Raw genomic sequence first — 23,287 nt, 5'->3', positions numbered from 1 at the left:
TTCCTATCTTAATTTTTGTACCAAAAGAGATACAAAACTTGTTAACGATACTCAACAGTCGATTTTTGTTGTCGTTGAGCCCCTTCTTGTTGCTCCTTGTACTGCTTGCCGGATCAGTCTTCTCCCAAGACCCTTCCGAAATGAGCGCAAATCAGCTGACCCTTCCAGATTGAGCGCAATTTATCATTAACGTGCTTAAATGCTCAAATAACCCTACAGTACAAGCCTCACAAACGGGCAACAAAATTGATCATAACGATCCTGTTTGATATAAATGCCTGTAACAACAATATATCTATCAGCTACAAACGGGGGTCGGATCACATCTTGTCTGGGGGGATGATTTCTACTGATTTTTTACTTTTTTTTTTACTGTTTTTGGTTTTTTCAGTTATTTTTTTATGATTTCTGTTTTTCTTGGGTACTATACTACTTTTTGTTTGGTTTTATATATAATTTTAACTGTTTTTGGTTACGGACCACTCAGGAGATGACGGGATCGCGAATCCTCCCACCCTTCCTGGTTCGTGAATTTTCGGTCTTAACTAGGTTAAAAAGCTATTCACGGTAATCCGGAAGGCTTCCGCGTTCCGAGCTACCCTTCCGCCCCGGCGGTTTAGGCCTATTAAGGGCGTTAATGTGAGCATCCGCTCAGCGCGGAGTGCTCGTTAACGGTTCTGCCGGTCAGGATGTTAAAAATGAATAAAAACATCTATGTAACATTCGCCCGGAAGATACATATCGACGGAAAATAAAACTAAGTCCTAAGACGACTGGCCAACGTCTAAACAGAGCTTTACATGCTTTTAACCGTCTCTACCAAGCCAGTACTTTCGGTGGTCTTTCTAACATCGGGTCGACAAAAACGTTACTGCTTTCGGCTTTGGTCAAAACACTCAAATTAACTAGATTACATGCAGAAATAGTGAGCTCATGGCTGGGTCTCAGTATCCCCAGACCACAAGGTCACTCCTAAAATCAGAGCTACTACTATTTATTGAATTATTTTTGTTTTTGTTCAGTAGATAAAAATGTTCATCTCCATCGAAGATGGATCAACCCTTTCCCCCAACTCCTAGCTTCTCATCCTAGCAAAATGAATTCAGATGTTAATTAAATTCAATTCAGTACATAATAGGGAAGCTAAAAGTTTGTATAAAATGATATAAGTTCCAGTCCCGAGACCCCTCCGGATTCTTGAATCCGGGGAAATAAAACTCTTATTCTCCTTCAGGAAGGCTGTCTTCCACCCTTCACCGTTGTTCGCAACGGCCTTGCAACTATTGTAGCGACACAATAGTTGCAACTCGGATTGGTCTCTGCTAACTCTGCAACTTGTTGTTGTTTTCCAATCACAATTTTTGTCGTTATCGCTATCGCAACTAATGTTGTTGTGTTTTTCTCCGGTTTTCTTATCAAAATGGCCGTTTTTGACGTTTCCTAGAATTGTTACGTCATCAAATCGAATTTTTACAACTTAGGAATTTCCGCATCCTTCAGCCTTCACCATTAGTCCAATCGGTCGAATAACGCTCTTATTCCTTCAAAATCGCCAATTCGGAAGGTTCGCTGCTAAAAACTCGAACCTGCTGAATCTGCATTTTGGTCCATTCTGGTCGAATGCCACACCAAGATTGTCTAGAAATGGGCCCTTCCGTCATGCGACGAAACTGTGACATTCGACCATAATGTACGAAAATGCAATTTCGTATTCGTATTCGCTGACCTGGAAGATTAATGGTTAGCAGATTAGCAACGTTATTTGAACGATTAGACAAATCGTGAAGGTCAGATACTCTGGAAATTTTTAAATTTCAAGAATTCGAATTGTGACGTCATATTTCTGAAAAATGTTGAAACGGCCATTTCGGAAGAAAATCGGAAGAAAAACAGAACAACAATTGTCAGAAACAAAAACTGGAAATTGTCAGAAGCCGCTCCGAGTTGTAACGATTGTGTCGCTGCAACCGTTACTGATCAATTCACGCGAATGGGGAAGGGTGTTGAGACGGTGTGTCCAGCCTTCCTAAAGAAAATAAGGACGTTATTTCCCCGGATTCCAGAATCCGGAGGGGTCTCGGGCCCAGAACTAAAACTGTTTTATACAAATTTTAGCTTCCTGGTCATGCCTGGAATTGAACTTAATTAACATCTCAATTCATTTTCAGATAATGAGAAGCTGGGAGTTGAGGGAAAGGTTTGAACAACTTTCGATGGAGATGAAAATTTTTATCTACTGAACAAAAACAATCGTAATGTATTGAGAATGCGTTAAAAGGTATATTCAAACGTTTTGCACCTGCAGGATTTAAAAATTCTAAACTATTTGTACAAAACGATCAAAGACCATAAAAAGTGTCATACACATCAAAGAAATTTTAGCTAAGAAGTAAATTTCAAACTTTTTCGCAACTATGTGCATCGTCAGGATTTTTACAATAAACTAATCTAAATGACGATAAAACATCAATTTACAAATGTTATTTACAATAATTCACATACAATTTGGTTCTAAACCATCATGTTAAAAAATTATCCAATCACTGTTGACCTCTAAATTACTATTAAGATTAAAGTTTTTTTAACCTCTAAAATTATTTAAACATTTTAAAATTAAAAGGAAGTTTGGAAGTTTCTGAGTCATAATTTCGATTTAGACATGAACGTTCAAAATAAAAAACCAAAAATATTTTGGGACTAAATTTTCAATGTTCACTCCCTGCTCTTAAACTCATCGCGCGTGTTCAAGCCCGGTTTCTCTTCCCTGATATGGGTTGCCTCTAGTGTTAACAACTTTGTTTTGTTGCTTGACCAATCTATAATTTCCCAACTAAGATCTGCGCTATTTCCCTCAAATTGGCCTTGCTGAAGGCGGAGGCCTGCCGGTGAGTCTGTTTTCTTATGTTCCTCAATTCTAGTGGTCAAATGTCGAACAGTTTGTCCGACATAGATGGAAGTGCATCCACTACAAGACAGTTTATAAACCACTCTTGACTTGAGGTCATTAGAAAATGCTGACTTCAGTGATGGTCAACATGATTCTAGTTTTCTTGTGGTGAAAACCACTTGCACATTAGTTGATTTTCTTAACCTGTTAGCAAAAAATTGGCTCTGGTTACCTCTATTTTGCACCATCAGCATTGGGGGCTTCACATCCTTTGGTGATTGAATTGACAAACACCTCTCACTATCCAGTGGCTTGCCTTACCCTCGATGATCTTGCACAAGGAGTCTGAAGAAACCTTTGCGGATCAATTTTCAGTGTACTGATTTGTCAGCCATTGCGCCTTATTAGTTTCCATTGCCTTAACAAATTGCCCTCAGCTAGATGTACTCCTAAAAACCCTGTGTACAGTGCCTTGGATAAAACTACGCTTACACTGAGTTGGGGCGCAGATTCTATAGCTCACTATAGTCCCTGTATCTGTTGGTTTCTGATACCAACTGCAAATTACATGCCTACCCTGCGATAGATTTATGTTCAAATCCAGGAACGGCAAATTCCCCTCCGAATTAGTTTTCTCTAGAGTGAACTGCAGATTTGGATGAAGAGAAGACGAGAAGACAACTCGGCTCTCCTCTGACTGTTCTTACAATGTCATCCACATACCTGAGGCGCCATTTCACCTGGGGAGTATCCTTCTCCTTGTTCTTAGCTCGGCAGCAGTTTTCACAGTACCAGGCCATCTCGGTTATTGATGCGTGTACGTCATCTGATATTTTTCCGCGTTTTAGATGATACCAGTTTCGACAACTCTCGCATTCAACCGCCTTTGATCTATATGTGACTTTACTGCTGCAACATGGGCACAAGCCTTTTTTGTCATCAATTTGCTGTATCTCCGTTCCCACCGCTATTTCTTGTCTTAGAGCAAACTCGTAATCTTTCAGCCATAAGTTTGCAAGAATTACAGCGAGCGACGCGCCCATTGCTAAACCATCAACTTGTACATACCATGAACCATTACACTTGAAACATACTTTGCTGACCGCCATTTTCAAAATCCTTTTTATCGCTGCTCTTTGAATTTCAGGAGGAGACTCCTGGCTCTACAGCTTCTGTAAAGCAACTTCAATTGCCTCCTTCAGGGGAACGTTGGTGTACAAACTTTTCACATCAAGAGATATTATGGTTTCATCCGGATATAGAGCAATGTTTTCAATTGTTTCTCTGGCTTCTTTAGTATTGGTTTCTTTATTGGCTCCATCGGTGTTGTCAAAAAACTTTGCAAGCATTTTGTTCAGATTCTCATACGAGGTGCCTGGAAGTGATAGTACTGGTGGTAGGGGTGTCTCAGCCTTGTGTACCTTAGCTAAACCGTACAAACGGGCGGGTTGCCCCCCCTGTGACCTCATCTTAGAAAATAAAGAGACTTATCTCGTCTCTTTTGTTCATGGCTAGTAATTCGTTGTTAAGTTTTTTCTCGATTTTCAGTATAACCTCATCAGTGGTTGCATATTTTTTCACAAACTGAGCAGATTGCATCAAGGATTCCAGCTTTGATTAATACGTTTGTTTCCTCATTTTGCAAAAACAACCCCCTTATCAAAAGGCACAGCCAGCAACCCATTATCTCTGAGATATTTCCTCCGCTTTGCCTCTTGAGGTTTGCATACGTTTTTTGCATATGCCTTTACCGCGGCTTCTATTTCATATAATGTTTCACCAGATGTTTTTTGATTCTTCAATTGTGAGAGGAAAATGTCGATATCCGCCAAATGCGTGTTTCGTTAAATTTGTCTCTAATGGGATGCCTCGGACCCATTGATAGCACTTCATACCACCATCCAGGCAGCTCAATGTTATCAAGTACCTTAACTGATCGCTCATTTTTCCCCCAATAGGTTTATCCTGTCTCTCGGAAGTTTTTTCTAACTTTTTTCTATGGTTTTCTGATGTTGTCTTAAAGATTGCTTCAACTTGACGACTCACGAAGCGGAAATTGGATGCCCACCACTGTTCGTCAATTTCTTTTCGCACCAGTGATCTTGCTTTTATTAGCATCTCCTCGTACCTTTTCCTATCCTCATGTGCCCAAGAAGTTTCAGTCCTTAGTAGTTTCAATTGAAAATTATGCACACTTTTGTCCGAAAAAAAACCATTCTCGGGCACCCTAAACTTCAAAAAGTCCAATATTAGAACATTTTTTAGACATTTTCTCAGAAACTTTAGTCTATTTAGAGGTACTTGAAATTTTTTAAAGAGTTTTAAATAGTGTAACTTAATTTTCCAAGATAGTTTTCTTTTTAAAATTTGTCTGAGCCAAACAGCAGGCAAAATTACTCTGGTCATTGTTTTGCAGGCAACGAGTAATGAAATTCACAAGGCACAAAGCAAAACAAATCACACTTTTCTCCCCACTGTCTTTGAAGCGCAGACACTTCCTCTGCCTTCAGTTTCTGCTCACGACTTGCTTTCGCCTTCCTCCTTGTCTGTGATAGTCTCTGTTGTTTTCCACTGATGTTGCCAATCAGTTCTGACAGACTTTCTTTGAGTGCCACTACCAATCGCAGAGATTTCAGCTCCAATTCAGCACTCTGGTGCAGCTTCAAATATTTCTTGAGCTGGTCCGGGTCGTTTTGCTTGCTCTTCGATTGTAGCCGTTTTGTAGCTGGAATAAAGAGCACTCCTGTGCCGAGAAGCTGACTAAACAAGTCGCGCGTTCCTTCTGCAATAGACTATCGCCAATATCTGCATCTGCTGCTTCTTCGACTTCAAATAGTTTGTCAGCTCCTCGACACCGGCTGGGCGATAGTTGTTTGTTCTGTGGCTGCTAATGCTGTTGTTCACCACGACGTGTCACTCAGCCACTTTTTTCTCCTTCAGTGGACTGTCTTCCAGTAATCGTCGCAGGTTTTTTTTTGTTTCAGCAAGTTGTTATTAAGGGATAGGCCAGGAATTGCTGTAACAAGGCTCTCGTATCGCTTTTTTTCACATGTGTTAAGGGTGTTGATGATGTGGAACAGAGAGCTAGCTGCTACAAAATGAAACAATTCGGTAACTTAAATAAAAATTGGCCATATTTGAGATTAAAATACTTTTAACCTCTAAAATTAATTAAACATTTAGAAAATCAATTTGTCTGGAAGTTTCTGAGTCATAATTTTGATTTAGACATGTACGTTTAAAATAAAAAACCAAAAATATTTTAGGACTAAATTTTCACATCATTATTCCAACAGAAAATATGTAACAACTAATCTGTAACAATTTTAAACATTTTGTCACAAATTTCTGAGAGTTTTCACCTTTTTTGTTTCACAATTCCTTTCTGTTGCTAATTTTTATGCTAACATGTACAGTATTTCAAAAAACTTTTGTTTTAGCCAGAATTTTTTTATTCTGGAACTATAGACTTAGTGTCAGCTCCCTACTTTTAAACTCGTCGCGCGTTATAATTGCCGGTCTCTCTTTCCTAATGTGCAGCGCCTCTAGTGTAAGTAACTTGATGCTGCTACACACCTGGCCGATAATTTTTCTTTTAAACTCAGACTTACCACTCTCAATACCACACTACCTTATATGCTGTCCAACTGGGGTATCCTCTTTTCGGTGTTCCGCAATCCTTGTGGTGAAATGTCGGACCGTCGGGCCAACATAGATGGAATTGCACCCACAATATTCAAGTCTGTACACCACTTACTTTTGATTTCAGTTCACTGGAAAAGGAGGATTTTAGGGAGGGCATACAAGTTTTTATTTTTCTTGTCCTGACTATTATCAGCGCATTGGTGATATCGCGCACTTTTTTTTGCTAATGTCTGACTCTGATTCCCCCTATATTGGACCATCAAGATGGGTGGTGAATCACTGCTATAATCACAGGGCTTCTTTTTCTCGGCCATATTTTTTTTTGTTTTTGCCCTCCCTGATGATCTTTTCAAGGGCATGAGATGCAACCCGCGACGACCCGTTTCCGGATATGGGTAATCCAGCCACTGCTCACGGTTGATTTTCATAGCTTTATCATATTCTTTCCATGTTGACGTACTGCGGAAAACCCTGTAATAGGGAACGTAATAGGGTAGTAATATAATAAATAGTAGTAGTCCTGTTTTTGGGAGTGACCTCTCGGTCTCGGGATAGTGAGACCCAGCCATGAGCTCCTCATTTGTGCATATAATTAAGTTAATTTGAGTGTTTTGACCGAAACCAGAAGCAGTAACGTTTTTTGTCGACCCGATGTTAGGAAAACCACCAAAAGAACTGGCTTTGGCAGAGACGGTGAAAAGCATGTAGAGCTTTGTTTAGACGTTGGCCAGTCGTTTTAGAACCCAGCTTTATTTTTCCGTCGATATGTACTTCCGGGCGAAAGTTACATAGATGTTTTTATGGCGCTCCTGGGTGGTATTCGTTTTAACATCATAACCGGCAGAACCGTTAACGAGCATTCCGCGCCGAGCGGATGCTCATAATAACGCCCTTAACATAGCCTTTACCGCCGGGGTGGGAGGGTAGGTCGGAACGCGGAAGCCTTCCGGATTCCCGTGAATAGCTTTTTAACCTAGTTAAGTACGAAAATTCACGTTCCAGGAAGGGTGGCGGGATTGGCCGTCCCCTCGTTGTCTGAGAGGTCTGTGACCAAAAACACTTAAAGATATACAGTAAACCAAACGAAAAGTAGTATAGCACCTAAGAAAAAAACAAAAAACAAATGAATAACCGAAAAAAAACAGAAAAAAGTATAAAATCAGTAGAAACCATTAGTCCAGACGAGATGTGATCCGACCCTCCCGTTTACTGTTGTTAGATATATTGTTGTTACTGGCATTTACATCAGTCAGGATCGTTACGATCATTTTTGTGGCCCGTTTGTGGTGCTTGTACTGTAAGGTTGTTTGAGTATTTAAGCACGTTAATGCTAATATGCGCTCAATCCGGAAGGGTCTCGGGATGAGAGAAGAAGACTGATCCGGCAAACAGTTCAAGGAGCGACAAGAAGGGGCTCAAGGACAACAACAATCGACTGTTGGGTATTGTTAACAAGTGTTGTATCCCTTTTGGAACAAGAAGTAAGAAGAACACGAGGTCACTGACAGAGGTGAAGAAGAACTTAAAGTCCGTAGGATAGGCCATGACGTCATGATGGAGAAAGACGTGGTTCACGTTGGATACGAAACAGATGTGGCTGCACATCTGCTCGGCACCAACCGGAAGAAAATCGGAGTGACAGGGCTTCTGCACACAGGAGCGGTAGTGAGCGTGATGCCGAAGAACTTGGGGAAGAATGGGCTTCACGAGGGAAGATCTAATTCCGACGAATCTTCGACTGGCTGAAGCCAATCGAGGAGCAATTTACATAGCCGGAAGAACGCCAATAACAGTTCTCCGCATGGGAGGACGAGATCTATGGATGAGCTTCCTGGTAGTAGAGAATTTAGACGACGCCGACCAATTCATCTTGGGCAGAGATTTTGTCAGGAATTTTGACGTGATGATTGACTTGAACAACGGTCTAATAAGGATTAGAAACCCGGACCGGAAGTATGTTGAGAAACCAATAAATAGAATAATAACAGATGAAAACAAGGTACCAATCTTTTTAGATAGATAGGTAAAACTACAGCTAGGATAGGCTGTGGTAGCAATTTTTAGAATGAGGAATTTGAATTCGTTAAGTTATAGTCAACAGGTTTGCTTGGCACCGAACCCAAATAGTCAAAGTTCAGTGATTTTAGGCCGGAGCTTCTCGGTAACTCGAAACTGACTATGTGTCAGTGTGTTATTGACACACAAAACTTGAAGAGATATAGTGTGAAAGACTGCCCTTATCATCCCAACAAAGTAAAGTTTTTATAAGAATTAATGAATTTAAATCTATTCATAAACTGTTGTCAAAAAAATCCGAAACGGAAGACGGCTTGTCGAGCTGCTCCAATTTTCCCTAACACCCATGGTCATATGAACTAGAATCTGACAAACCGGTTTTGCCAGAAATAGAACACTTAAAAGGGAAATAGGCGAGGGCGATTTTGAATCATTGTGGGCGGTTTTAAATCGGAACGCGGATGTTTTTTCAAAACATAAGGCGGATATCAGTTGTTGTAACTTCGTCGAACACGAAATTGAGCTAGAGGAAGGCGCCGTTCCTCATAAGGAAGGCGCAAGAGGAATGACGCCACATAAATCGGATGTGCGCGCCGAGAGGAAATAGAAATGTTGCTCGAATACGACATGATAGAACCCTCAAAATTACCGTGGGCTTGTGGGGTAGTCACGGCAAAAAAGAAGGGGGCAAATTAGGTTATGTTGCGACTTTCGCTACTTGAATGCTGTGACAATAAAAGATGCATACCCAAAACCTCGAATAGACGAGAGCCTCTCTAAACTTGGTGACGCCAAGTTCTTCACCACACTGGACTTTGGTTCTGCCTTCTGGCAGGTCCCTCTGCGGAAGAAGGACAGGAAGAAGACGGATTCGCACGTGAATTGGGGTTTTTATCAATGGAAGAGGATGCCCTTCGGCTTGTACAACGCAACAGTCACTTTTCAAAGACTGATGGCTCAAGCTTTGACCAGAGTGACGAAGAAGTACGGGAACCTTGTGATGTGTTACGTCGATGACCTGGTCATAGCAACACCCACTCTTGAAGACCACATTGATTTGGCCGATCAAGTCTTTGGATGCAGAAAAAGAGCAGGCTTGAAATGCAAACCATCGAAATGTGAAATCCTCAGGGATTCAATCAAGTATCTAGGAAGAATGGTGAACAGGCATGGCGTGAGGCCGGACCCGGAACCAGTAGAGGCTTTCTTGACATGGAAGGCTCCCAGAACGGACACACAACTCATGAGCTTCCTAGGTTTTGCCAAGTATTACCGTGAGTTCATAAAAGGATACGCAGACAAAGTGTATCCCATGTAGAAGCTGATGCGCAACAAAGGGAAGAAGTTCGATTGGAGCGAAGAAGCTCAAGCTACCTTCGAGAACATAAAGGGGGAACTGTGCGAAGCGCCAGTGCTAGGCATACCGTTCTTGACACAGACGCATCAGTAGTAGCCATCTCAGGAATACTGCATCAGGAGCAGGAATGGAATGGAAGAACAGTTCTCCGTCCCATTGCATATGGCAGTAAGTTGTTAAGTGACACTGAGATGAAATATAGTGCAACGAAAGGAGAAATGTTTGCAAGAGTGACATTCGTCGAAAAGTACCGCGCATACTTGGGGAGCGCTCCCTTCAAGTTACGCGTGGACAACAGAGCGTTATCTTGGTTGAAGACATACACGATCGATCAGAGTTATATTGGTAGATGGATAGTAAAATTAAATGGCTACCACATGATAATCGAGCACAGGTTGCGTGACAAACACCAGAATACTGACAGCCTCAGAAAGAAAACTCAGTTCTATGAAAGATTGGAGTAGAAGCTAGCCGATCAGGAAGAATTAAAGGAGGGATTCTCGTTTCTGGACAAAGAAACTTAAGAAAAGCGCTTACCTTAACGAGATGGTTGGACAAGTCTGGACATCCAATTCCAGGACACCATGAGTTACCTGTAGAGAAAGCAGCCGAGATAAAGATCCTATCCAAGGAGGACCCGTTCCCCTTGGATCTGTTGCTGCACTCGAATCTGGTCCAGCAAGAACTCTCTCGCATGAATATAAACAGCCTCTCATTATTGGATAAAACGGTGCAGGTCACACCGCAAGTGATTCGGATGCTGGGTGGATTGTTAGAAAGAGAAGTGACCAGAGATGACCCCGAGTGGACAGCAGCCATGGCATCACTGACAGTCAGTGAGAAGGTGAAGATCGTGCCGTCAAGAGGACAACACAAAGAAAATGAAAGGGATTGTAGGACAATAATTCAGCAACCAGTATCCTCAATACACTAAGAAGTTTTAACAGGTACCTCATACAAACGGAAAGAACAGGGGAACGACACACAAAAGAAAACCGTTACCTTTGAAGACCAGCAGAAGGAAGATGAGGAAGTTGATCGAAACCTGGAGCAAGGAAAATTGTCCGGGGAGACCGACGGTGAAAAGAGAGGGCGAGTTCAGGATCAACACCCGGGGCAAGAAAGTTTGTCCGGGGAGTCTGATGTAGAAGAAAAATTTCCAGATGAGGAACAGGACCTGGAGGATAAAATTTTGTCCAGGGAATTCAGATGGATGAACAGAACGCAGAGAACTGATCCTGTGGAGGGAACGTGCTCCATCGCAGACTCTTCAATTGATGACAATTCCCGGGATTCAGGAATTGACACCTACTCAGACAGGAACTGGAGCTTGAGATCGGAACTGTCAGAGCTAGCGATCCACACATTACTAGTGGAGACTCGAGCAAGGGATCTGGATAGGGAGGTATATCAAGACCCTGACAGTGATCGCTACCTCAAACCAGGTGAAAGAGTCTTTGAAAACGCAGCAGATGATCTGGAAACAATAGCGGTATCGAAAGGTTTGATAAGCTTGTTGCCACAAAATGAGGTAGTCAGGACTGATCTTCAGCCGTTCAAACAAGAAATACATCATTGGCGAAGATTTGGTGCGTTAAGATGGAAGAAGACACGCATCAGCCCAATGAGCTAAATAGTCAGATGAGGGTTATGGAGACGTACTTGAAGGCGAGGTACAGACTCTCGGACCTACTAAGAGCGCAGAGGAGTGACCGCATGACAAGCAACCTGAAAAGGTGGATCGAAAATGGTGCTCCGGGCAAAGGTGGCCTGGAGGAAGACAGTTACCGTATTCTGAGACAGTACCTTATGCAGAAAGAGGGAAGGTTATATCTGAACAAGGACGGGATCGTGGCTTGCAAGAGAAGAGAAGAAGACAAAGTCCAGTACAAGTATAACGCGACAGTGTTGCCGCAACTATATCAGACAGAACTTTTACTGAGGTCGCATGATCAGATGGGCCATCAGGGAATCGACAAAGTATACCAGAGGACCCTGAAACGCTTTGAGTGGCCTGGAATGAAGAAGGCATACAAGAAGTGGGTAACAGCATATCTGTCATGCCAACAGGTCAAGAGTCCAAGGAAATTGCGATTTCCCTTGCAATCGATCGAGTCATCTGAATTTAACGAGGTGTGGCAGATTGACCACCAAAAGATATGCATGACAGACAGTGATTACAATCAAGTCTTGGTCATGATAGATCACTTCACGAAGTTTGCAGAGGCCGTGCCCTGCATAAATGCCTCAGCAGAAGATACGTGCGATCACCTAATCAATACGTGGATAGCGAGACATGGTTGTCCGATGACATTTCAATCGAATAACGGAACAGCTTTCGTGAAGAGCTTACGAAAGAGCTCATGAGACGTTCACAGGTGGCTCAAGCTCACTCCACGACATACCAACGTCGAATGGCTTAGTGGAAAGGCAAAATCTAACGTTAGTGTCGATGCTGAGGGTATAATGTTCCAGGTACATGACCAATTGGGACACATATCTTCCACAGGTGATGGGAGTTTTAAACAGCACGCAACACTCCACCACCGGAGTTAGTCCACACATGATGCTAACCGGACACGAGAAGTCTTTGCTCTTGACTCTCTTCTACCCAGAGTATGAGAGAAAGAAAACGTCTCCACAGGTCTATGTAAGGGATGTGATTAGACGTCAACAAGAGTTAAACGACTTGTGTAGACGGAACACTCAGCAGGCACAGGCAAGGCAGAGGAAAAAATTTCATAGGAAAGCAGCTGGTGCAAAAGCTTACTCGGTAGGAGACTATGTATGGGTATTTCAGAACGTTATACCACCGAAAGGAACGAAAAAGCTCCTAAAAAGTGGAGGGGACCCTTCATGATTACGGAAGTGCCCCAGGATGGACGCCTTTAAAGACTGAGTACTGGCTGAGCCGCTCCTTACGAGAACATTGAGCCACACAACCCAACGACAGAAGACTGGTGTATACTTGCAGACATGGCAGAGGGGGATCATCTGATAATGGACCCTGCTTGTGAGTTCAACGAGAAGGGTACCAGGGAAAAGAACGATGGAAATGCGGTCGTAGAGGAAAGAACAAGTCCACCACTGGACCTGGACCCCAACGAGGTGATTGAAGCAGATGAAGAAACCTTACCCTACGCGGAGGAGGACTGTTAAGACCCCGAACAAATGGAGGTCCCCAAGAACTTGGAACCAAATCTTCCGTTTACGATACAGACTCGACAGAATGGCAGGACAAGATCCAAAAAGAAATATAATCCTTACGGTGATGACTTCGTACTGGACAGGATAGATCTGAAGAAGAAAGTGGAAGAAGTAGTGGGGCTAGAAGAAATAACTGTGTCACAAGACATTGACATAGTCGATGATCACGACGATGAGTGTGTCGACGACCGGTCGAAACCCGAGGTAGAATTCGACGACGAGCATCAGCAGTCATATGAACAAGACTTGACGAACCTGCGTGTCTTAGAATGGCTGAACGAAATGACGTCAGACCCGAAGGAGACCAGCGTCACGATTCAAGAAATAGATCGTGAAAGCATGAAATACATAAAAACCGAAAAGGATGATCCTTCCTGGGCTGCACAGGAAGGGGAATTACTCATTCCGGCTTCCAACTTCGATTTGATATCCGGTATGCGATCGACGGGGACGTCGATGGATATTTTTGTCCGGGGAATGGGGGTAGGCCTTACCCACACTGAAAATTTATTTAAAAAAATTAAGAATAGCAAGAGAGACAGGTGATTTAGAAGCAGAAACGGACGAGGACCCTAAGAAACCGGACAAAAGGAGGGTAGTTGAGTCATATTTTAACTTACCAAATGAATACTCAAATAGCATAATAAAGACAGATAGCGATTTCATACTCACAAATAGAACATGTGCGAAAGCGATCACAGCAGACATGAGCTTTAAGACAGCGTTAGCAGCAGATTAACATAGGGGAAAGAGGGAACATAAAAACATAGAATTCCTTTGGAAGCAGGGAAAGTACTTATGCTTCTTGGTGACGAGGGCGACGGAGAAGCGGCACGTGGACCCGGAAAACCTATTCTTGTGAAAAGGGAAGTGAAGGAGTGTACGATCCGAACAGAGGACGACTGCATCCACGGGAGCTGTATGCAGTTATACACGTAATCTTCTCTGATACTAATATACAAGTATACTTACATAAGAAATATTACTTAAGTGTAGGCTGAGTTTAGGTGGCATGCAGGAAGGCGACATACTAAAATGTGTGTTTTATGTGATATGTGTGTTATGTTATGTTATGTTTTATGTTATTAAGACCCTGGGTTAGAAGGAGTTAGTGACCATGAACAACCGAATGACGATCTTAGGAATAGATCCGAAGTTTGGACTGTCCATTCTTAGGTCGAATTCCAAAATTTTAAAAATGGATTGATTTTAATAAATTTTAGTATCAAAATCTTTTAATCTAACTGTTTTAAATAAATTTTAAAATAAAATTAGTGTAAAGCTGGCAAATGTGATAATCGTGACTTTTTTTTTCTAGATCCTGATTGATCATTTAATCATTCACTTGATTTCAATTCATCGAACCGATAATAGAATCAAATCTGCAAGAACATGGACAACTTCAACTTGAACGAATTGATGGACCTGGCAGAGGCATATGTGGGACCGATGGTAGATGCGATCTATCGTCGGCTGATGGATCGAGACTTCGCTCTGAAGGACCCAGAGGTATTCATGTTGCTGGCCTCCTTAATAAACATCTTGGGTCATGATAACCGTGGGGACCGCCCCATGGAAGTCTTATTGATGGCAGCATATGGAGAAAGAGGAGTACTAGACCGCCCGAACTTGAGGGTAATGAGGTGGAGAAACGGGGCTCTCTCAGGTAGTGACTTGGCGAACGAGCTTGGATTGGGAAGTTCGAGGACCTATCAACCGGGTGAGATGCCTTTGACCACCAAGCCTAGTCCTGGACTGAGGAAGATGCATCAGGAAATGAACAGCGAGGCTGCCTCGCCTAGTTCACAACTGAGAGAAGCTGTGCCACCAAAGAGGGCGAGAGCAGAGGAGGAGGTCCAGACGAACGAAACCATGCAAGATCTTAACGGGACGATAGAAGAACTGGAGAAGACCAGAAGCGAGCTGGACGAAATGACCAAGACCATGCTCAGGGCAGAAGAAGATAAAGGCATGTGGAAGAGACTGATTGAGGATTGCAACAAGAAACAGGGTGAGGAAATAGAGCACTTGAGGCGAGAGTACAAAGAGCGATGGGAGCGGCTGGCGTTGACGACAGCCGTGGAAAAAGTGATACCTACAAGGAATATTCCTCGTGGGCAGTCCCCGATGGAACTTTTGACGCCTCGAGAGTTGAGTCAAACGACGGAGACGCGACTCCCAGCTACAACTGGTCGACTGACAATCCCGGACCCAAGTGACACCTTAGGTGACCCAGTCGTGGAGCAAACGGTGAGAAAAATGATAGAAACAGCTGGACGATTGTTCGCTAATAGGAATTCGCCAGGTTCCGGGGTGACTGCTACCTATGGAACAATCGATGATGCGGGCAGCGTACAACTCTCCCAGGCCAAGAGATGATGACCAGAACGGGAGTTAGTGATACAACGTAACCGACAAAGAGCTCTAAGGTCCCAGACAGAAACATACGGGAAAAACCGGTGAAGAAAGTGTCCCGAGTGATTGACGTGCAGGAGAACAACCAGTTGAAGTATAGCTTCACAGGAAATCCAGACACGGATTCGAGGGCCTGCTTCAATCGATCGACTTGGAGCCCCGCAGTAAACCTGCAGCAAACGCCACTTGGGACATCACATCTGATACTGGGGGACAGCTTGGTGAGAGTGCTCCAGAATTTGACGGAGCGATGCCCAGACAGGAGCTCTTTGATGTGGTCGAGACCCACACTTTCTCCCTGGCATATGTACAAAGAGGATTTGATGAAACTGAACCTTCAGACGGTGAGCTTTGCAGCAGATGCCATAAGGATGTTGAATGGAGCGAGATTGTCTGTCAACCGACAGTACTCAGTAACAGGCGTGGACTGGTTGATAGCCGCTGGCATAAACTTCAGCTTTACAACTGCCTTGAGTATTGCCGATTTAGAGGGACTGCCCTCAAACAATACAATGGGTCTAGTGAATGCAAGACCGTTGCAAGATGTGAAGCTGACTCACGATGAGGGAAATTGAGAAGAAAGACCCGGAAGATTCTTGACGACAAGGGCACCAATCGGACAACATGTGAAGATGTTCAGGCAGGTAAAAACACCCCCAGGTCACGTAAAAAAAAGAACCTATCCGAAACAAGTGAATCAAGATAAGGATGTTCAGAGATACGGTGGATTGAAGGCGATCAAGAAAGATGAGACCATCTTTGCTGCGTATGACAAAGCAGAAATGAGGAAGGCAAAGATTATGATAGTCGCGAGCTCAGACGTCGTATATACCTCCAAGTCTCTGTTTCGGCCTGATGTTATAATGTTGGCAGCGGTCGACCTGGACCTAATGCAGACTGTGTTGATGGCAATCGGGGTACAGCGACAGACAGAAATGCACCCAATCACAATCGTATTTGCTGGCCGTGTATGCGGATGACTGAGGTTCGTATATGCGATGGTGGCTTTGCTCTCGGAAGGAAAATATGATGTGATCATATCTGCCCCAAACTACGGGATAGAGATGGAGAATCTGAGGCCACTCAGGGCTGAATTACCTGCGGTGTGGTCTGACATCTCGAATGCGATGCGAGGATTTAAGAACCATTCACTACACATGTTGATGTTAGACGAAGTGCTGGGGTAGGAATTATCCAACTTCAGTCGACATCTCAAACTGAAGCCAGGAATTGACGATGACCATCGAGTAATCGTAGCGATGTCAAACGATTTATGGTTCCGGAGAATGGAAATAAAAGAGGAGGAAGAACTCCAAGGAGACCAGAGCTCACTTGGAACCGATGGTTTTGAGAACGAAACCAGAGGCTAACAAGTAGCTGCACTTGACCCCACGGATAGCAGAATTGGGCGCGGATGCTTTCGAGCGAGGCCCAGTGATGATTAGGAAAATCCATGCCTACTTAGTGAAAGAGGTAAGCCTGGCCGAAAATGCTGAAGAATAATCAGCAGAGTTCGTGAACAGAGTTTGCCAAAATACCCTGGAAGCTTCCTTCTTGGCGAAAATTTACCCCTCGCTTCTTCGATACCTGATAAAGGAATTCCTCCAAGCAGTCGTAGAAGTATCTATCGTTGAATTACTAGCCCTGTTCGTGACGTTTGGCGCAGAGAACTTTGTGAAAGGACAGGCGATACTGCTCACCGAAGGAGTACGGAATTTGCGATTAGATGGACTTTTAACGTTGATCGCGATAACGCACGGAAACTTGGGAGGATTGATGAATTTGACACGGTACACGGAGCAGATGAGGGAGAACGTCAGGAAACTCGATGTGAAGCGATCCACGGATTCCTGGAATAAGATAAGAGATTTGCGACATAATCCTATCCAGTACCTCCTGAAACAGAATCGCTTTGGAACAGGAGAGGATGAAACGATTCAGAGGGAGGAAGACGTGCGACGTCATGCTGGCGGTCATACTAACTGATCTGAGGTTAGCTATGAGGGCCGATCCCTTAGCATTGATCAGAGGAGCCACGGAGTTCGTGACGGTCATATATGGACCCGCAGTCATAATTGCGTTTCCTGATGTTAAGGTGGAAGCATACAGGAGGTCGGTGCTGCACCTGAACCTCATATCAGCAGAAGAAGGAAGTGCACTGAATTAGTGTGAGCAGCATGTATTACGAGAGCTCATGAGCGAAGACCTATTGTTTGCAAAGACATCGGAGCCAGGGATGACGATCGTATGGGAGAAGTGGACAGAGGACACATTGAAGTATTCCCTAAACTCCGGAATCTAAGATAATACGACAAAACAAACGGCGAGGTCACAAGTATTCCTCGACTGACTGCAGCATACCATAAGGTGAGGGAAGAGACGAAAGGTTGGGGTGATTATAAGAAACTGCCGGAAGAAATCCCTGAACTCCCTCTGATAAGAAGGATGTTGCTCGGAGCAACCTCCGCAGCGCAAACTCCTAGTTTGAGAGCTTTTGAGACTAATGAAAGGAGGATGGCGAAATTCTCGGAAACGATGAACCCGTGTTTTGTGGGCAGAAATGCCGCAGTGCTGCAGTATACGCAGTTTGCTTTCACGGATGAAGCAACGAGAAGACTAATGAGCAATGCAGCGACTCCGATTTCTGGGAGGTTTGACGAGGAATGGGCGAATCTGGATCTAGCGCCTTTGATGATGAGAGGCAAGGCTGAATTACCAGAAGCCTCCCTGATCTTAACGAGTGTGAAACCGGAGTTAACGGTGGGAGGAACGCTACGGACTAGAACCATCCTAGTACCCTTCGGCTATGAAGAGATCAAAGTAATTCATGGAGAGGAGGAAGATCAGTCAGCTGGCAGGCTAATTGTACCGAAAATTCCGGATCGGGCCAGAAGTAAAAAGCTAGGGCCCTCAGATTCAGGAAAGAACCCAGAACGAGCCGATGGGCAGGGAGGAAGCCGTCGATCGGAAGAACCTATGCAACAGGGTTCCGATCAAGCTGAGAAAGAAGACGATAAGGCTTCGACAGGAGGAATATCCAGCCTAGACTTCAATTTCCTCAGTGATTTTGAAAACAGCGCGGACGCGTTGGAAGCGAAGACTGAGCCAGCAGACGAGGGTATTTCCACGCTGCAACCCCCGCCGGCCTTTATGGGACACACCGGAACTTGCTGGAGAGCGGCTCTCCGAGCAATTCTAACAATACCGAACAGAAACTCTTGATGGAATCACCAAGGAGAAGAAGAATAGAAGGCGCTGCCAGAGTACCTCTCTTGGGACCGTTGCCCGAAGAAGAGTGGGAGGTGCATCTTAGAGACCATGAAAATAGGACGGGATGTAGAATGGATAGAGTGGCCTTCATGAAAGAGGTTTGGACAGTAGTTCAGTGCTACGGAACCCAGTCTATTTTGAAACTAGACCACTAATGCGGGAAGTCCTCGACAAACTCGACGAGTATGAAGGGAGATTGAGCGAGTTGTTGATCGACTCAGCCACTGACGAAAGTGAGGCAAACTCTCCTATCAAGATGACGCCGCAAGAAGGCAATGGAGAAGTGGTATATATGTCAAGAACCCGGAAGGGAACGATGCGATCAAAATTGGTGATTGACAAAATTAATGAGATGACAATAAAACTGGGCAGCAAGGTGACATTGAGTAAAGCGGGAAAGAAAAAAAGTGGATTCCGAAATCTCGATGAAAGCTGTCAACTCAGCGAAAAGAAAATGCGTCGAAGAGGCTATGGACTTGGGACAGGGTGATAATCGATTACCAGGCACAGACAGGATATTGACTTATGTAGCGATGGTGCCATCCATTCTCATGGCAGGAATAAAATCAACCGGTTACAAAACCAAGAGGAGTGACCGCACTCTGACTGGAGCGACGTTAGAAATGGAGATACTCAGCCAGTGTGGAGAGATTACCATTAAAGACTTTAAACCGTCTCCCATGAATCACGGAAAGGGAAGCGTCCCAGTGGAATATAACCGACTGATAGTGTCGGAAACTGTATCGATTGATGAACCCGCCGGTGGATACATGGAGATGTTAGAGTACAGAATTTCGGCCAGAAGACACCTAATGGCCCTGGAAGACAATAGTGCCATTGAAGGTTATTTTGAGACGATGATGCAAGGCACCACCCTGAAGCAGAAGGCATACGTGACTCTGGTATTGTCTGAAATGCACGCAGAAACGATCGAGCAGTTGGTGAGCCTTCTATGGAGAGCGGTAGTGTTACGATACTTTGAAGAAGAAATGAGAACCACGCCGAAAATACACGCTCTGATAGCAATAACTTACGTGAGAATAGAGCTACAACTGAGGTTCGCTTGGTGTATGATTGGACTGACTCGCGGGGAATATGATTCGGAAGAAAGAAAAAGATCGAAGGGAGAAAAGGTGTTCCTAATGACGAGTGTGAGAGATCTGATAAGCCGAAATCCAGTGAATACTGTGGACCAATCGGGAAGAAATCATACTGTTACGTATCCGGAATCATTGGGATAGCGTACATCCCTGTCCTAAATGAAGACATACGCGATTGCTCCTTTGATTACGAGCAAGCAGTGTTGCTAAGATTCCGGAAGTCAAGAATTGCAACAATAAGAAGCGCTTCTAATCAGCAGACCAGGCTGGGACTAGTCTTTGAGAAAAAGATGGCTGCACCTTCAGTGCCAAAATCTGATAACCGAGTGGAGTTTGGGTTGTAATTCTCAGACGAATGGCTGAGAACGAGCTTAATAGTGGTATGGGAACTGATGAAACCATCATGGTGTCCTAGTCCCAATGCTGATTCGATACTACGGGCGACACTTGACATTCAGAGGGAATTAAGTGCAGACTGTAACTTGCGTGACCTGAACAACATCCATAATCTGATGACGACATCCTCTAAGAGCAACGGAGAAGACAAAGTAGAGTTGCCTGGCTGGGGACCAGAGGATTGGGTCAAACCTGGTATCTGTCTGGCAGAAGTCTGTGGACTGGAAGTTCACATCTGTTGATGTCTGTGGATGTCAGCGTAAAGACCCTGGGGAAACAACACAAGCAATTGACGATATTGTTTGGGAACATTGTGAGGAAGGCGAAAATGGAAGCGGAACTGATTGCAGATTGGCATGGGGAACCGAGGTGAATCTATGGACTGCACTAGGATTCTACAGCATGTTTGGTTTTTTAGAGTCACTATTGAATCTTAAACAAAAGCATGAGATGGTCACGGCTATCAAAGTAGAAGTGTTTCCAGGAGTTTTACAGACTGAGCAAAAGCACATAGGAAAGTGAAGGGAAGCGATCGAGACGGAAATGAACATCCGGCACAGTGAAACTTATCGCAGACCATCTGGAGCTCGATATCGAGTAGGATCGACGTTGGCTCCGATGTGCAAAAGCCGATACCCAGAAGATGACTGATACCATGGTATAGAGTCAACATGATATGTCGAAGCAAAGCAGAGTGTACAGTGCCTATCAGCAGGACTTTGGGTCGGGAGCTTTCAAGCGAGCTATCGTAACGCATCGGAATGCAGTGACTACCGCAGTGGAAAGAACGTCCAGAACAAGTGATTGTGACGGGAGAGAAAGAGAAGAAAGTTCGAAGGAAGAACTGGAGAGAAACTTGACGTTGTGCATCCACAACAGCTTCTACAGGAATAGGGAGACTAGTGTAGACCCTCTAACTTGTTGTAAACAAAGAGTAGAAGAGCAGAGGTGTTGAAGGGGGCCTCCAATAGCATCAGATTGGTCACCGAGGTGTTGCAAGATACTGAAACTGAAAGTGCGGAGTCAATGTCGCAAGAGGAGGAGATGGAGCAAGGACAAAGAGCCGGAAAACAAGAAAGAGAAAAATTAGAAGAATTTAGAAGTTTTAGAAGTAACTAAGGAGAAGAAGATATAAAAAGTCAGATTTTTTTTGTGTGTGAGAAAAACTTAAATGAGAAACCAAGCAACCAATCTTGCAATTGAAACTGAATGATAGAAGATTTTTTAGTTGATTTTTGAGTTTGAAAGTAAGTTGCTTTTATTAATTTGCATTGTAATTTTAGTTAGTGGCTCTAGAGACACTAAATATTTGGTAAGATAGGCTTAAGTGAAAATTATATTAAATATTCTAGCCTGCATGGTTGTTTTTAACCAATCAAGATGACTGATCACTTTGTGGTGATATGAAGGGCTTGAGTAATCTCTTGAAGAAGAATATTATTTCATTGTTCCTTCTTACCATTAAGTTCCTTTCTTCGGGAGCACTCCTGAAGTTCCAATGAATGGGAGCACTGCTGAAGTCCAGTGAGAGTTGTGGACCGACAACGAAGAAATCGTATCATTATGTGTCTGGAGTTGTAGGGATGGCATACAACACTTTCATTCACGAAGACTTACGTGGTTGTTACTTTGATTACAAACAAGCCGTGTTGCTAAGGTTCTGTCTGTCAAGAATTGCCACGATAAGGAGCGTAGCCAGTCAGCAAGCTAAATTGGAAATTGTGTTGGATGTTAAGGTGACAGCACTTTCTGTTACAAATCCGATAACCGAGTGCAAAATGAGTTGAATTCAGATTGCAACTTGCGTGATCTCAACATCATTTACAACTTGATGACAACAGACTCTAGGAGCAACAGAGAAAACAATGTGGAGTTGCTATCTGCCGAAAGTCTGTGGACTAGAATTTCATGTATGTGGAGGTCTCCACTGCGTAAAGACACCTGCAAAACAACACAAGCAATTAACAATACTGTTCGGAAATATAGTTATGAAAGCAAAAACGGAAACGGCATTGATTGCAGATTGCCACGCAGGAAATGAAGGGAATCTAGGGACTGCACTAGGATTCTACAGCATGTTTGGTTCTTTAGAGTCTTTATTGAATCTAAAACAAAAGCATGAGATGGTCACAGCCATCAGTGTAGAAGTGTTTCGGGAGTCTTGAAAAACGAAGAGAAACATATTGAAAAACGGAGAGAAGCAATACAAGTGAAAATCAACATCTGGCAGAGTGCAACTTATCGCAGACCGTGGGGAGCGCAATATCTAGAAGAATCGACGTTGGTTCCGATGTGTTAAAGCCGATACCCAGTACACTTTGTAGCAGTGTATGTAAAGAGTACAGGGACGATCTTAAATCAAGTCTTATCAGTGCCAAAATGTGTAAAACTAGCGAGAAGGTCGGAAAAATTCTAGGAGTTGCTAACTAAGATGTTTGCAGCAGTTCCAGGAAGAAGCCAAGACGAAGTAGAACCGATACTGGAAAAGAAGTTTTTTGGATACGCCAGTGGGAACTTCAGTAACTTTGAAAGACAAAAGCAGAAAGGATCAACAGTCACGGATTACAATGCAGTAGATTAGAATGATGAAGTCCAACGAGTAATGATGGAAGTGAAATCACTACTGGAACCACGCTTCGGGAAAACGTAATTGTAGGAGCATCATGTCAACACATGATGAGTTCCCCTGCCATTGCTTGCTACAAACATGGTGGTACCCCGGTTGTAGTAATCTGGTGTTGATCTGGGACTGTGGAGAGCTGCTCTCCATGGGTTTACTAGATTCATCATAGCCCATAACGATAGTGATAGTGGGAGTTATGATGGCGATACGATGGCTGGAAGCTCTTGTGAAAGAGAACAATAGACAGGAGGCGCCGACGAAAGAATAATTGCAGGAATTGGATTTTCTAAAAGATTTAGATCTTTTCGAGACATGGTGCAAAACCTTGAATACTCCGATGGAAGTGAAAAAAATATGGGCCACAAGACGAC

Source organism: Symsagittifera roscoffensis, chromosome 7 (assembly GCF_963678635.1).
Source record: "Symsagittifera roscoffensis chromosome 7, txSymRosc1.1, whole genome shotgun sequence".
NCBI lineage: Eukaryota > Metazoa > Xenacoelomorpha > Acoela > Convolutidae > Symsagittifera > Symsagittifera roscoffensis.
Note: the sequence above shows the minus strand (reverse complement) of the source record.